This window comes from Temnothorax nylanderi, unplaced genomic scaffold, assembly GCF_030848795.1.
Source record: "Temnothorax nylanderi isolate EJ_2023f unplaced genomic scaffold, tnyl_v1.0 TNYL_tig0004_pilon, whole genome shotgun sequence".
Taxonomy (NCBI): Eukaryota; Metazoa; Arthropoda; class Insecta; order Hymenoptera; family Formicidae; genus Temnothorax; species Temnothorax nylanderi.
Window position 1 is genome coordinate 876,232 of NW_027249066.1, and position 17,655 is coordinate 893,886.

Below are 17,655 nucleotides of genomic sequence, written 5' to 3' on the forward strand. Positions count from 1 at the left end.
TCGTAAAATTATAATAAATTGATCAGCACCGAATAACTCATATAATAGAACATTCTCTGCAAGAATCTGTTAACCTTTTCAAACCGCAGTCTCCCTTATTATAACAATATCGTAAACACACAAATTAACACGTTACACGGATATTTATCTTCATATCTCGCGATTCGTTTAGCGAAGAAGACCGAAACTGTTTTGTAACAGTCGATAGTCTGTAGAAAAAGTATTGCTTAAACTTTCGTGTTGAAATCGTGATGTGTCAGGTATAGACTTATCAACAGACCGCGATATGTATCAATATAATATCGATATAATATATATTTCTCTAATCTAAATAATGTCTATCTTTCTTAAAGCAACTTCTTCTACGCATGCCTACCTTTCTCTTCTCTAGATTAATTCACTTTTCTATTCTTTATAATCTAATAATTGATTAAATTCCACCCATTCTGACATGAGGACTCGAGCTGAAGAAAATGAGAAGTGACGACGAACGGGCGAACAGGAGAGGAAAGACAGAGATATAGAGAGTCGATTTATATGGGAAGCGAAACGTCGCTTCTGTGTGCACGGGATATACTCTTGTACGAGGCTTGACTTACGCTCTTTCTTTTGCTTCAACATGGATATCTGCTCCCGGTCACTCCTCACACAGCGTCTAACTTGGATCGAGAGTGAACGCGGGGAAAGCCAGACGAGGAGAAACGAAATGGGCCCCGAAGAAAGAGGACGGTGAAGTCCGAGCTAAGGGAGATGAGAGCTGAAGGCATTGTTCGCTCCTTTGGCCCGCGCTCGGAGAGATCTCCCGCTGCGCGAGTTATTTGCCACGATCCTGCTTCATGATTTTTACTCTAATTTGTACCGACAGGGATGGAGCACGCGAGCTGCATTCCTGCCATCTCTACGTCCACCTCTTGAGCCCATGCACTGACCGCCCCGCGATCTCGCCTCGATGCCGATCGCGGGGCCCGTCGTCGTTCCGAGAGCGAACGGCCCGGGCTCTCGGGAGCCCGGCGCGGATCGTCGGGCACAATGGACTCCCTATGATTTCGGTAGCGGTGTTTTTTGTCAGCGCCAAACAAGAGCCCGCCATGGTTAGCCTTGATCGATGGCTGAACTTAGCTGAGTAAGCCTCCGTTTAATTAATTCTTTAATTACTTTCCCCTCCCGAGACGTGCTCATCCCTGGATTCTCTCGGGAGAGAGATGAGAGACTCTCTTGATTCTATGCCGGACGCTTGATTTTAGATCTATCTGATACGGATATAGGATACGCCGTACGGTAGCGAGAACAGTGACGAGGGCGATCCTTCACGAGGAGACGATGTTACTTTTCAATACAATGGTTCTTTTTTTTCAGTTATTCGATTATAGATTTATAGGCTCGTTTTTTCGTCTGCGATATTAATTTAACCGTGCTTGCCTGGTTAATTCGCGAGAAATAGGGTCGAATCTAAAACTGTGACAAAAACTGGAGTCAAGGAAGAAAGAATATCGAAATATCGCCACTTTTATAGGACTATAAAGATCATTTAATAATTGCATTCGCTATACCAATATACGTATATATCTGTTATACGTTATATACATCTGCTTTTGATAAGTACAAAAAGTATATTTTAAAATAACATTATGTACTTGTTGCTTATATCAGAGAAGTGGCACAAAAAGATTAATTTTAACAAGCCAACTTGTTTCTTGATTTTTTACTTCAGTGTCGAGAAAATATCAAATTTCTTGATATTACCACCAATTTTTTACCGAAACAACGTGCCTAATTGTAAGTAGCGTAGGGTAGACATGAACTAGTTATTTCATTACAAATTTCCGTGTCAAACGCTAAGTAGCAGAAAGTAATATCACAAAGTTAGGAGTCATCTACACTAATTGCTCTTAACGGGAAAGTGCGTTTTGCGGTAACGGATTTTGCGCGTTAGTTGCTGTCCAGTCAAGCTGAGAACTTAACTCGTTCTATAAACGCGCGTATTACGGCAGCTAATACCGATGTAACGCGAATTAATCGGGAGCGCGTGCAGGGGTTGTCTGGTTTTTCCTTATACGCGTAATGAGTTTAAGTCGCCTGTGGATGCAACGACGTTTCGATTAATCGACATTTCCATTTCTGACGGGGTTCCTGAGCCGGGAGAAGGAAGATGTACTTTACAGTTACTTATTCTAACGCATTCTAACATCAGTCGCGAGTCGAATTAACTGCCGTGATTTAAATCGAAAGCGATCTATCACGGCGCTAACCTACCGTCATTTAGTTTTTATACTCGCTTGCAGTTTTCTATCTCTTCCACATGAAAATTATAGTCTGATATATTATTATTATTATTATTATTATTATCATACAACTTTTTTATACATAATTCCGCATAATTCCGAACCGTTCACGGCAATCACGATATAGTGGTAATCGAGATGCATTCGTTCTCCACGCGTGCTTTCAGAGTCTCGTACACGAGAGAATCTCGCACGCGTGTAAACGCGCGTAAAACGTTCGGACACGCTCGGCGATGTTTCGAGCTAAGGAGGCGTTAAGACGGGCAGCATCGTAAAATAAGGCGGCGACGTGCTAGATACGAGCACAACGGCGCGTCGTAAAATCAGTCGGTGTCGGTGCAACAGCATAATTCTTCGGGATACTCCGCAGGCTGTGAACTTCGCGACTGGTTTTAAGCGCGGAGAGGAATAACCGCCGTGTGTGTTATGTGGATGTAATTGTTACGAGCAGCTGTCCTCTCTTCTTCTTTTTTTCTTTCTTCCTCTTTCTCTTTCCCCATTTTCTTTCTCTCTCCGCCACCGCAAATCAGTTCTGAGGATCGGTCGGAGGCGCGCACGTTTTACATTGTACGACGAACGCGCGGTGTTCGCTCGTTTATGGCCCATTGGAATCCGGGACAAATCGGAGCGATCCGCTCTTGCTTCATTAATAATCGATTGGTTCCTTCCAATGTGCGATACAATCAATCATACGGCGTCGATTTTACCGTTTAGAAGCTCGAAAGTAGCTTTTCTTTTATTATTATTAACACATGTATTAGTAGTAGATTTTTTTCCCTCGGAATTTGTTCCCACGATGACGTGACAACCTGTTTGAGAAACGAGAGGCGTTTCGCTTCCGGGAGTATTTCTTCACTTTCGCACCGTAAGCCCCCTAAATCATCGTTCGTTATATACGTGCGCGCGCGAAATTGCACGAGAGGCCGAACCGAAGTCTGATAAGAACTGTTATAAACTTTTCTTTTCGGTGCCGCGCGCTTGTCTTCGTGCGAGCACCTTGTTTCCCTTATGGCGCAAAACTACCCGCGGTTGCTGATTGCCCGGCATAAAATTTGTCGTAACCGAGGAATTATCTGTCGGCCGATATCGGGCTAATTTTATGGGGCTGCGTATAATGTTGTGTGTCTCGCACGCCCTGTCGTCCGGTCGCCTAATTTTACGACGCTGTATCCCTCCCGACGACTTTCATCGTCGTGTTTGAGAAGATCACAGTCCCACATTTGCGCGCCTTACCGTTATCTGATCCCGAAAAGTAATGCGCATTTATTAATTCGTACAACAATCTGAGACAAACGCGATACACGGCCCATTTATTACGACACTCTCGTCGCATATTTCGTATTCCCGGCGGCATCAGCCGAACCATACGTTCGAATTCCTAAGTGTGGACCGAGAAACTTGACGTCATAATACCAAAGGCAACTAATATTTTAAAGTTCCGAGAAGAGTAGAGAGATATTCATCGAACCGTGAAGAAGCATACGCGGACGCCTCGTGAAACGGTAGCGAGGGAGGTGTTTGCCACTGTACGAGTGCCGCCATTGCGAACGAAGAATCCGGATAACCGATGCACAATTCGCTAGCTCCTAATCGAATAACTCAAACGCTAATAAGAACACGAAATTAAACGCGAAGAAAAGGACAATAGTTTTGAAAATACACATTTAAATCCACTTAGTGAATTAACATAATATCTACTCGCGGAGTGGATGCCTTCTGGGAAGCTGCGCGATTTCGAGATGACTCGCACAGTGGTGTCAAGACGGACAAAACCTGAAATTTTTAAATCGTCTTTATATATAAGACACTGAGAATTTTTTTAAACAATTTAAATCATTTTGTATGCTAGATATGTACTGTACAATAATTGACCAATTAAAGCATTTCGCGTTATTTTCTCATATTATTCAAAAGTTAAAAATAACAGGAAATAGAAGAAAAAGTACACTAATATTCATTTATGGAAGTTTGCGTTACGTGGATACGAATCATAAACGGTTCTTTTTATAAATTTTTCATATTTGGTTAATTTTCTATATATAGCAATTAAAAAAGTAGGACATTTTGCCGGGAAGATCGCTCTTAGGCACCACTGCGACCGAACGATTATATCAACGAAATTCAGAGGGAAACGCTAAAAAGAAGTTCGGGAGTTAGACTACCGCGTGACGTCGATCTCCGGAGGATTCGACCGGTGTCCAAGAAGCGAGCACGAATTCGAGAGGAGTCGTATGGCTCGTTCGCGGTCGACAGGTTCGCATGCACGGTGACGGGATCGTCGAGGTTCGAAGGAAGACGAAGACGAAGAAGAAGAAGAGGAGAAGGCGGCGGCGGTGGCCGACGTTACCTCGCCGCCATGCCATCCTTCAGCGTTCGCGTTCGCTCCGAGCTTTGCGTGCCACTCAACATTGGCAAGTAATTTCTTGCACGCAATTGCCCGCTACTGGAATTGCCTGGTAGGCGACCTTAGTCCGTCAGTCATTTACTTTTTAAATCGATCCTACCTGCCCGCCCTCTTGCCTCGCCTGTCCGTCCATCCGTAACTCCATACGGCCGACCCTCGTGTGCACGCGTGTGCGAGCACACACGACTCCGCGGCACGCGGAATTTCCCAACGCTAAAAATCGATTCGCGATAGGCGTACTCCTTTTTGGAGGCACGATTTCTCTCTCGCCGCACTCTTATCGCCTGCCTCGCCGTACGAAGGACATTTTAGGGGCAAAAACTTGCGAATTTATATATTATTCTTAAAAAATCTGATTAAATGTACAATTGATATTGACACGAGCTGCTTAATAATCACCAAACGTGATGTATTCTTTATTATTTTCTTTCATTCGCTCTATATGTAAATCCGATGATAAGAGATGTTGCAAGATATATTTATATAATAATTATATGTAGTGAGATTAATTATGCGATGTCTTCAATTGATAAGGTAAAAAAGCTAATTCTGTTATTGACAGCCATCACGTTGTTGCGACAGACCTCGAACGAACGTAAAGCGGTTTCGATACATCGCTTAACACTGCGGTGTTATGGCTGGATTACGTCGCGCATTAATTTTCTTGTCGAGTCAGTCGAGCGTATCAGGATATTCTGTGATGTCGCTACCCGTATCATTAAAGTCGCGAATAAATTGCTCGCCGGTATACGGATCGAGCGATGGTTTACCGAGTATCGCTGAACACCGTTTCTCAACCCTTTAAACTCGCGATAATGGTCATCCTGGGTATTAACCGTGCTTAGGATCGGTGCAGTTCCTGCACTCGGCGCATCACGTGGCTGAGAGGCAAACTTAGAACGGAAGGGATCGATATACACGCCGTTATTTTGCATACGAACCGTGCGAGAAGGTTTCAAGCTAACTAGGTATTTCATAATATTTCAATAATCTTAGAAACTGGTTTTAAAATATTTGACTATTTGATCAATGAATACTTGATCAATTATAGAATATTGTTGTAAAATGTTGTAAAATTTACGATACTGCGCACTGAAAAAAAATCTGGCTCGTTTATTTTCCACCAGAAAATACTGGTTGAATCTACCAGAATCTGATTGAATTAATAGGAATTCTGGTTGCATAACTAGAATTCTGGTTACATTAATTGGAATTTCTGGTTGCATTAATTGGAAGAATCTGGTTTGTTCATTTTCCACCAGACGTCCAATTAATTCAACCAGATTTTTTTCCAGTGTATCATTGTATGGCGTTATTTCACTGTGAAATAACGAAAAAAATGTATAAAGATTCAGTTTATTGATTTGAAGTTCAGAAAAACACTCTATTACACTTTATAGTCGAGAATTATTTCTTAGCGTGTTTGTGTCATGCGAAATGGTCGCGTATGAAGAGACAGAGTGTAATCCTTTCACCGACGTGGCGTTTCGAGCAGCTGGATCGGCCCGTGACTCTAATGCGAGAAAGAGGGGAAGAATTATCTTCCGAATCGAGGCTACCAATAAGCAATAATTGTACGTTTAGCGACCGTGCCGCGTTTGCATTCGTGTCGGCACGACAAGCCGGACCGCCGCGGAGAACTGCAGGGAAACGAGGAGCAAAATGACTATATCTTAATCATCTTTGGTTATTGCCTTTCTAGACCGTGTGCTCGACTTCACTCGTGGGAACCCATCTCGCGAATGTGGAAGAGAAAACGCTCTGGGATCCTTCGCAGGAAATTCGCGGCACGCACACACGCGCGCTTATCATCCGGCAATCAAAATATAGAGCGTCCACAGAGATTTCTTCCGATTTCAAGAATGTATCTGACGAGTATCGTATAAAAATAGTAGAGCAATTTTCACGCCGTTTGATTCTATAACGAAAGTTTCTGAGCGCCTGTGTCTCCAAAGACACTTCGATGTACGCTGGCACTCTTAATTGCACACGCGACTACTGGGATATGAGGAAATTATGCGAAAAATATAAACACGTCAAATTTCATGTTTGGGGGCGAGCCATGTCGGGAAGTGATGCGTACGTGTGAGAAATCGTGTCTACATGATCCGCACGTAAAAGCATTATCGACGCCCATACCCGCAGGGAGAAACTGTCGTTGATCGAGTACGGGATCGACTCAAAAGACACCCGGAGATGCGTGCCAAGGATAAGCGGGCTGTTTCAGTCCGTTTATCGTACGATTTCGTTGTTTACCCCTCTATATAACCAGATTTTTTACTCATAAGAGAAAATTACAGAACCTGTACATGCGGAAAACGTGGATTAAATCATTGAAACTTAAAAAATATATATATATCTGAGTATGTAACTTTCAAGTTACATGGCGCTATAGACGATTACGTTTAACGCCAATTTGATAATCTTTCTTTTGGTAACTAAAAAGGTATATGATCCAAGATTAGAATTTATTTTAGTAGATTAGCAATCTCAGTATCACTTCTCTGTATAATTCAATAACTTTTTTCCTCTAAAGTAAAAACCTTATTAAAATATCGTAAAAATTTTATTAAAATCACGATAAAATGCAATGCAATTTTGAGTTATCACGCGGCATTGTGCTGCATCCATTTTGATCTTTCTATCTGCAGCAACGGATGGCGCCACCAACTACTTTAAATCGATAGAAATAAAATCGCACAAGGTCACTATTGACTTTAATTACTGTTAAAAAAAGAAAAAATGTTATAAGGCTATATGTAATATAAATATTAGTAATATAAAATTTGAAATTATGTATTGTGCAAAATAGGCTTTTGTTCCTACTAGCTGTACTTTGTATTTTTTTAATAAAAAAAAAGAGAAAAAATCTAAGCATTTATCTGTACGGATTATTATACATTATAATATGATAACATCATATTTCTTATAATAACGCCATATTTCTCGCATTGTAATAGACAAATATCGATACATTTTAAAGGTTTCCAAGAAATCTAAACTATTGATAACTGTATCAATAAATTCATAAGTTTACATTAAAATATTTTCAATCGTGTAATGACAGTAATATTTACAATAATTATGTACAATTTATAAACAATAGTAAAATATTCTCTTTTTATTGTAACAAATTATATGATATTTAGATACTCAAAAGCTACCAAAAGTTATATATCACGAGATTTATATAAAAAATGCGTAAAATTTTAGGAAGACATATTAATACGTCGCTCTTACTAAGGATTGCATTGACATATTAATACACATATCCCTGCGTTTAAATTATAGATGATTTGTATACATCAAACGAGGGACGTGATGGAAATTCTAACGACCATGAGACGTGCTCCCATGTGCTCCGATAAAGTAATCTGCATGACGTTGACGAGCAATCTCGCTTATAAGTCGGCTCGCTTTACATTCCACGAAGAGCTTGAATTTTTATTAAAACCAAATATTTTAACAAATACTTTACTGCACTAATGTGCCAGCATACTACGTTGACGACGATCTCACAGAAAGTTATCGATAATTGCTTAAAAACATAATTCAGTGAATGAAGAATAGAGCAAGGAAACCCGTAACAGGAGATGTTCGTGTTAAATTATTTTTAATAGACAAGTATTATCCCAACCATAGTAAACGCCGACAAATCGTCAGACTTGAAACACAATTCTGGTTAAAGTAGTAAAATCCCCTCCCACCGCCCCCCCCAATTAAATCGTTATTTAATTTTTTAATTTATGATCAAATAGGGAATAGTGAAAGAGGCAATCGGAGCCACGCTCGGTAATTATTGCGCAATCAATATATAGTCAATAAAATAAAATATATTAGTCAATACTCGGGGGCTCGTCCAGAATTTGAACCCGGACCCAATTGAATCCCTCTGCGAGAGGTCCCGGGTTTTTATTGACTATATATTGATTGCGCAATAATTACCGCGCGTGGCTCCGATTGCCTTTCTCACTGTTCCCTATTTGATTTATTCAGGAGAGCCTATACTTAGTTTATTATTAATTTATGATGCTAAGCATCTGAAAACTGTAAAGAAATTATATTGCAAAAAATATTACCTCAGGGATTTTACTACTTCAACCAGAATTGTGTTTCAAGTCTGACGATTTGTCGGCGCGCAGTTTACTATAGTTGGAATAATACTTAATTGTCTATTAAAAATAATAAAACACGAACATCCTGTTACGGCTTTCCTTGCCCTATTCTTTATACTAAATTTTAATCCGCGGAGCCATTTGAATATTATAAAAATAATTTCCAAGTATCTCGCACTTAATGCGATATGTTCTTTAAAATCAATTCTGATCTGCCTTTGAAACACGCTTTCACACTTGTGCTTTATTTGTGTTTTGTATTCGCGTATTACAACATTTATATCATCGCAAACAGACTTTTGCTGAAACAAGCTTTCTGTAAGTATGTATTATAAAATTGTGAGAAAAACACAAGTTAAAAAAAATAACCTGGCAATCGTCACATAAGATATTTCTATTAAACTCTAGAGATGATTCTATTACTATAAAGAATAGCCACCGAAGGTTATCGAAAACACTCGCAGACAAAACAGAATGCGCGTGAACTCTGCTCAAAATAGAAAAGCAGCGCATATTTTTCAACCATCACCGGCACGCGCAATTTCTATTCAAATCGCGATTCCTGACGCCCGTCTGACGGAGCTTCGCGACAAAATCACCGTGCAGTTATACGATGCGTCAAACGTTCGAGTTAAATACTGACTCAAAGGCTTTTCTGAACGGCGAAAGAGAAACACGCTTGAAATCGTCATTCAGTGTCATCGGGTTATCGGGCTGTGACCGTCAGTGTTTAAGTCAGCTTAAACACCGTGCGACTTATTAGTTGCCCGGTTAGTTAAGAAGAATGCGCGCATTCTACACGATTCTCGCGCTCGTGATCCTCTCCGCGAGCCTCGCCGAATGTTGGTCTTTCTCGAACGTGGCGACGTCCATCGACAAACTGATACGGCCGCAAAATAATACATCAAAAGTTCTAAATGGGAGTGATGGCGCTATATCGACGGCATCCCCAGAGGTCACGGTACAAGGCAGAATAATATTCGTTCCACGAAGAAATAAAGTCCTCTGTCAACCGGGTCAGCAAGTCGACCGGCGTGGCAAGTGTAGGACAATATGGTGAAACAAAATGATAAACAAGGTACATTTTAAATATAATATTGTCACAATTTCTTATTTTTAATCTGTTATATCATATAGATTCAATTTTTTTTCAGTTAAACAAAGGGAAAAACGCCGTAATTGGTCAGGACTGGATCTTGCTTGTCCGAATAATATATATTAATTTTTGAGTGATTTTTTACGTACAATTCTTTTGCCCTGGCAGAAGAATTAATATATTATTCGGACAAGATCCAGTCCTGTGTGTGTGACCGATTACGGGGTTTTTCCCTTTGTTTGATTGTATATCTTACACGGTCGTATAATCTCATACTTATTTTTTCTTCAGTTTCTAATTATTTATTTTTCCGCTATCCATTAACTAGATAAATCGTAGTGCTGACGTGATTTCTTGTGAAAGAACAAGTAAAGAATATACAATACATTTTTAAATTAATTATTTCTCGAGAAAAACAAATTTAAGCGTAAAAGTAGTGTATTATCACGTACGATAATCGTGCTCGGCAACAAAGATGGCTCGCTATCATCGATAGTGCCAGCGAGGGTTATCGAGAAATGCTCATAGATGAAGCAAAACAAACTTTGGCTTAAATACATCTCTTTCGAAAATTAATAATTTGATAGAAATTAATGCATCATTTTGCGTATCTTATCCTATTATACAATACATACACGTGCCGTATATTATCATTTTCGAACTCAATTGTTCAACAAGCGGGCAATTAAACTTTGCACCTTTCTTTAGCGGGTCAATGTTATATCGATGAATCGTCTAAGTAAAGTTCAAGTTTCAAGATTTCTCGGTATCGTAATCTCGAATCGATGAAAAATCCCGGACACGGCGGCGGACTGATAAAACTGCCGAGTCTGTCTCGTCTTCGCGATATTCCGCGTCGCGCAGATAAAGCAACCTTTTAAGCCGGTTTAAGCGTACAAGGTCGATTTTAATTAGCCCGCTCGTCCGTTTCCGAGTGTTTTGTTTGCGTTCGTTTCGAGGAGGAGGCGGCGACGGCGGCGTCGGCGGTGCAGGCGGATAGAAATCAATCGTCGCCACAGTTCCTCAGCGGCTCTATCGCGCTCGCTGCCTGGCGAGCATCGCGATACGACTTTCTTGTGGAAAATGTGAGATCCGAATCGGCCGGACGTGCCGAATCTGAGTTTCGTGTCGCTGGCTATAGCGTTCCGACGCGATCACGCATCGCCCGCCCGATGAAATTCAAAACGAGACGCTTCGCGTCGTGACTAACGAACTTTGTCATGGGCTGAAACGCTGATAATAATTCTGGGACACGTGTTTCCGAGGCACGAAACAGTAGTACGCGACAAAGTGTCGTTAATCGCACTGTGACTGTGTCGTATTTTATTCGAGGATAACTTTCTATATCATCGGCAAAAATCTCTACATCGATATAATCCCTCGAAGCCTCCTTGAAATGTGTCAAGATTACGCTTAATTACCTATTGCGCGTTACTTCTCGTCGAGTGATACATACGTTTGAAATCTCGAGAAGGTGATTAATATCAGGAAGAAAATTTATGCGCGGCAATCATCGCGCGAATCTTGAAATTAATTCCATCAGATTGAAAATCGCGCGACGTGATCGCAGGATAAATTGCTTGAGAGGCGAGATCTGGACAGGCTTCAGTCGTTGGTTGCGCGTTGTGTACTACAGTCATACGCAACTATGAGGCTTTTATTAGCTATAACGTGCGCGATAGCGTTATTTTTCATCCTGTCGACGCGAAGCACGCGCGCGACCGACGCGAGTGTTTCGCGGGAGGAAAAACGTTTCCTGCGTTTCGATAGCTACAAAATCGAAGCTGGATCAATAATTAATGTTCCTATACAATGTCCACCGGACAAGGTCAAAGTTGGAAATCGTTGTCGAAGCGTCTTTTAGGTAAGAATGAAACCAGAAACTCTTCACAAGCAAGAAAAAAATTAATAATTGCATTGCATTGTTTGCGCAACAAGCGATATTGTTTCTATTATTAAGATCTCAAAATTAATTAGACACAGACTTATTGCTGATCCGTACAATAATTAAATAATGATAGGAATAATATTTTTATAAATAATGTTATATATTATATAACAAACAATAAATGCTATTTACATATTAAATCGTATACTTTATCCAATCATCATTTATATGTTACACGCGTCCGTCAATAATTCCTATCATAAATTGATTCCTACGATGCACTGATGACGTCAAGCACGTTCGCGTTTATGTCTCGTTGATTGTGACGTGACGTAAACTTATAATTCCGATGAAGTATAACGCTTTGAAGTTGATTCTCTTTGCCGGAAGTAGCGACAACTCATCAACTATTCCAGTAGCCTACTCCATCATCAGATGCGCACACAATCGTCACCTCATATCGATCCCTTCATACCCGCGTCAAACTTAAATATGCAATAAATTGCTCAGGCCTTTATTTATAGCCATTCTCTATTTCCGTGTACACTGCATAGTTCTTACTTCCGACCATAGAGTGATGTGTAAAACCAGTATGTAAATCTACCTGCATGAAACAGGTAGATTGACAGTCGAACTGACAACTGACACGATCTTGGTTTTTTGTTACAGAATCTTTATAGATAATTGAACCATTCCTGTTTTTTGAAAGATGACGTCCCCGGAAGAAAACAAGAAGCTTAACAGGATTAAAAGTAAACAAGACTATTATTCTGATCGTCGGGAATAATTAATGGGAACCATGGATCTACGTTAGATGTACCTAATTAATTATATATGTAAGATCTGCAATTCACCAAATCATATTGGCAATAGTGGATTTCATTCAAAATGCAATTGATTTAAGATGTAAAGACTACGAACTAAATTTTGCTGCGCATATTTATCCCCAGAAACGTAAAAAAACAGACTATGATTTTATATTAGACGTACAACAAATAAAACTGAAGTGGGAGTATATTACAGAGTATTAAATTTATACTAAAAAATGAATAGAGTATTTTATTGTCCATAAAACAAGCCATACACTAATTGTTTCTCTTTCTGAACACATATATATACACACAAAAATATATTCAAGATAACTAATTAGATATGTACAAATAATATTATACCTATCTAATTTAATGATAAATGTACGAATAATACTACACAATAATTCATGTAATTTAATTTAAAAAAAATAATATGTAAAGCATATAAGATGAATAATTAAAATATTCATATATATATGTATAAAAATAAATAAAGCATTTTAAATATATTTGTATATGTTTTTTCTTCTATCGTCCGTATTTCCTGAGTTGAGTCATGAAACGAGATTTATTGGCAATGTACGCGTGAAACCCGAATGTGCACGACGCACACAATCATTCTCAACAATTTATCGCGTTGCGGAAGTTACGAGCAAACGCTCGTGCGTAGGCAATCAGGATATGATTTCGACCACTAATTAACGATGACGAAACGGAAAGGAGACAGGAAACCGCACTGTTAGGCCTAAGTTGTATATAAGTACACGAACTAGTGTTATACGAGCCCAGTCCAGTTATTAGCATTTGGATGTTGCAAGCGTACACCGAAGAAGAAGGATAGAAACCTGACGCCAATCCGTCTAATTTCGTCTATCTAATTTGAAATTCGAGAAAGTGATCAGGAGATTGAAGATCGTCTGCAATAATGGCACCCGCCCGTTTGATTCTACTAATTCTTGCGTCGATAATGTTAGTATTTGCGTGCGAGGGACGGCCACTGACTTTCCCTGTAAGAAACCGGACACAGGTGAACTGTCCGGTGGGCTATAGACCTGTTCGTAACGGAGGATGCAGAAAGATTTTAATTACTTAAAATACAACTTCCTCCCTTGCACAAGGTAAATATTCCAACAATCTTTTTGGAGTAACAAACACATATTTATTCTTTTCTTTACATTATTTCTTATTTCTGAAATATATCCTACTTTGCATACTGTATTAGAAGTAAAACTGTTTGAGATAAATAATTTTAATTACTCTGTTGCATAAATTAAAGTAAACCGATTATAATGACGAAATATATTTGTTTTTCTTCATTATAGAATAATGCAAACAATGTCGCAGGATATATTCTTTCCCGGAGGTGTCATATTGGCAACGAAAACGATAATGCTTTTGTTTCTGGTATCCAATCTTTTGATGTGACTTTAAACCATTCAGTAATATATGCATTGCGCGTAGAAGAAATCACTTTAATAAAATTTGGCAATCATCGCCCATCAGAAATGCAGTATGCTGCAAACTAATATGCATCACATAAATATTCTATGTATACTATTATTTTAATAAATAATAACGTCAGAAAAAGTAATTTCTTTCTATCAATCACTTTCTCTCTCCCTCTCTCTCTCTCTCTCTCTTTTCTCGTATTTAAAATCTTTATTAAATCTAGATATAAGTAAATAAAATATAATCAACAAGAAATATCTCATTGTAATAGCGTTATATATTATTTACTATTTAATATATTTACTATTTAATAAAAACTTTTCAATTTGCCAGTTGTCTTTAAACAATTAAATGTATATCAGTACTATAAATCACTATTGAAATAATATTATCGACAAAATAACCAATTTTAATAAATTTAGACTACTCGAAAAAAGATGCCAGATTATGTTTGGTTTAAAAAATATCTCGAATATTGAAAATACTAAATATATATATTAACAATTACTTGCTCTGCATTTATCTTTAATCGATAACAGAATAAATCTCTGAATTTTGTTACCATAATACATGTACGAATATTTATTGTTCTTCATCATGATGATAATGTTAATAATTGTAAAAAGTACCACATTTTAATAATATTTTTAACGCTATATATATATATTAATTAATATTTGCGCACTTTTTAAAATTTACATTCACATTTTGAAATATTAATTATTAGACAGAATTAGTGAGCTTAAAAGTCTTAAATAACATTGTTGTATTACTATTATTAACTATATATATTTCCAAATTTATTAAAATTTTCTTCCAATTTATCTACCGTAGTTATCTCGCGACATCGGCGAAATATCGTTGAAAATTCAGTGTTGGATAAATAAAATTTCTTCGACTCGATTGTCGATAATATAGTAATAACGAGCACATATGCTCGATTCAAATTTAAATATTACAAAGAAAAAATTAATTCTTTGTATAGTAAATAATCTTCTTTTTAATTATGTCATTAAAAATGGAAAATTTTTCCAGCTTCAAGATAATTGTTTCTAATAATTCTAATATTAATCTAGGACTTTCGGAAAATAAGAACAATTGTGTTTTAATTAAAGCTTTTGATATTATAGTTACGACTTCCAATAACATTTTTGTCGACACGCAAAACGGCACGAAATCGAAAAATGGCGATATTCCCTTTCATTATTCAAATATTAATTAACCCGGGAACGGGCGCGTAAAGTGATTTTTACAGTATAAAAAAATGAAACTCACGTCACAGTAATTTTAATGTGCTTCTTTTGTGTTTTATATTTTTTTTGTTTCTCCTTTTTTAAGAAAATTTTGAGTAATTCTTTATGCATATTATTCTCAAATACTAATAATATATTATAGAACAATCAAAAATATGCAACGTAATTATGAACATGTAATTATTTTTAATTTGGATGTAAAAAGCATCTCAAGTGACCATTTAAAATCATGAAAAAAAAATTAGGCGCGTCTTAAAAAGAAAATATAATAAAAGTGTGAAAAGCATATATATGTAATTAATTATAGAAAGCAACGAAGTATACGTACTTGATGACGGCTATACGTTTTCATTGCATTCTGGTAAGGCAGCAAGAAGACGCGCTCTCGATTGATTTCAGGTAGACAGATCCGAGATCGCGCGTCATCGGTGTCAATACCGAAATCGCAATACGCACACAAGCGACCGTGCCGCGAGAAACACTCGCGATTGTTCCTTCCACAGTGGCACAGTTTTGCGGGTCAACCGATATCACACCAGAAATACGGAACGATGCGGTAACGACCTATCCGACGCGACGCGATTCCGCAATTAGCATCGAATCCAAAATCTATCGAGGAGCAACATGGCGGAAACGCGGAAACGAGGTTCGGAAAGCGAAGGATCGCGACATGTCGACGCGCGCCGCGATTGTCGACGGTGTTCGCTGTGTCACAACGAATGTCCGATACCGCGAGAGATACTCGCGATTGTTCCTTCCGCGCGAGATACATTTGTGCACGGCGATAACCGTGAGAAACGCGCGGACCGACTCGAACGCGTTTTCACGTTCATCCCGAGTCCCGACGCACTTCGCATTGCGAAGTTCGCAACTGACCGGCGATTCAAAATCTATCGATGTGGCGCGAATTTCGGTCGATTGTTCGACTTAAAAATAAATCTAGAATGTTATTCGAATAAATAGTCGAGATAATAAATCAATTGGGACAACTTCCTTAATGTGCGGGATGTTTTCGACGTAGAGAATAATGTTAAATTGTCGAAACATGCGGTAGAAATAAAATCCGGATAAACGCGTGATATTCGTAACGTTTGAAATAGCCGACACTGACCGACACCGACACGGACTACTAGCGCCATCTATACGCGAGAGATCTTGTCAGCGCACAATCAAGGTCTTGAACCATCGTACAGATGACTCTGTCAGTTCTGTCATGCTGTTAATTCGATTAATTTATATTTGTGCTGCGATGTATAATGTGATTGTAAAATATTGCTAAATATGCTTGTATACCTACCTGCTGTATCTTTATATTGATGGCCGTACGGAAGAAACGAGGCCTTTGTATTTTTCATAATAAACAAAAACCTAATTTATATTGGAGCTGGATTGTTTCACGAGACCAAGATTCATCCTATGTACCTTTTTTATCAAGAAAAAAGAAAATAATTTATACGCTCACCAATATTGGTCAAATATCTGCAGTTTCAAGCTGTGTTTATCCATATATACATTATTTTATAAGTTGTCACCCCGCTTATTCTTTTCACAAGCGTTTCTCTGCGTCATTAGACAGTTGAGATTTCCCGTCGATCGTTACCTTGAGGTGTTATGAAAATTAATGTTAGAATAAGTCAACTTCATATGCAAATTGTAAACGCCCACATTGTTCACCAACGGGCTCGGTATTGAAAAGTATTCGCTTACCGCATCTGAATTATTCTAAATTGTAGTTGAAGTAATGGTAAATTACGGCTGTGCTCTCCTGCGGATAGCTTGAAAGCTTCCGCAATACTTGTTTATTAAGTAAAGTGTCACCGACACGCGAGTAAAGCTATTTATAACATTCTTTTACTTTAACACTAAAATTGACACCGGAAGATACGATTTTAGTAAATGCAGTATCTAGCGGCCACCCACGCCCACTTTAATTTACGATCAAAATTTTAGGAATGGCACTTATTTCTCTTATATCCAACGGTATCGTGATAAAGGTTTATATACGAAACAATAATAATTCCAGATAGCAAGCTGACATCATTTAACTGTCATCATTTTAACGACATTTCGATGTTAAAATAACGATAAATAACAATAATGTAATAAAATTAGCTTGCTACCTGAGATTTTGTATTAACAGCATTAATTTAATTGGAAACAATCTTGTTCATTTAATACGTCATGCTCTTGTTTTAATAAAACAAGTATTTATTTTATTAATATTGTTAATATTGAATTAACAAGCTTATTTCCAATTAAATCTAATACTGTTAATGCAATATCATTTTTTTTCGTGTATAAAAAAACCAGGTACCTATATAGAGTGATTGAAGACACGATATACGAGCGCGATAAG

The 17,655-nt window shown here is 38.2% G+C and overlaps 3 long non-coding RNA genes across 3 annotated transcripts in view; 2 read left to right on the top strand and 1 right to left on the bottom strand.

Moving 5' to 3' along the window:
- Positions 1 to 16,138, bottom strand: part of LOC139773395 (uncharacterized) — a 129,660-nt gene extending 113,522 nt beyond the window's left edge. Inside the window, exon 1 of the long non-coding RNA XR_011718341.1 lies at positions 15,628 to 16,138. This is a non-coding gene — a long non-coding RNA (uncharacterized lncRNA). The remainder of the gene's footprint in view (positions 1 to 15,627) is intronic.
- LOC139773266 (uncharacterized) lies at positions 9,451 to 12,835 on the top strand. The gene is made up of 2 exons (XR_011718316.1): positions 9,451 to 9,879; positions 12,455 to 12,835. It is a non-coding gene; the product is annotated as an uncharacterized lncRNA (long non-coding RNA).
- LOC139772632 (uncharacterized) lies at positions 13,195 to 14,188 on the top strand. The gene is made up of 2 exons (XR_011718177.1): positions 13,195 to 13,715; positions 13,920 to 14,188. It is a non-coding gene; the product is annotated as an uncharacterized lncRNA (long non-coding RNA).
- Positions 16,139 to 17,655: the final 1,517 nt, after the last annotated feature.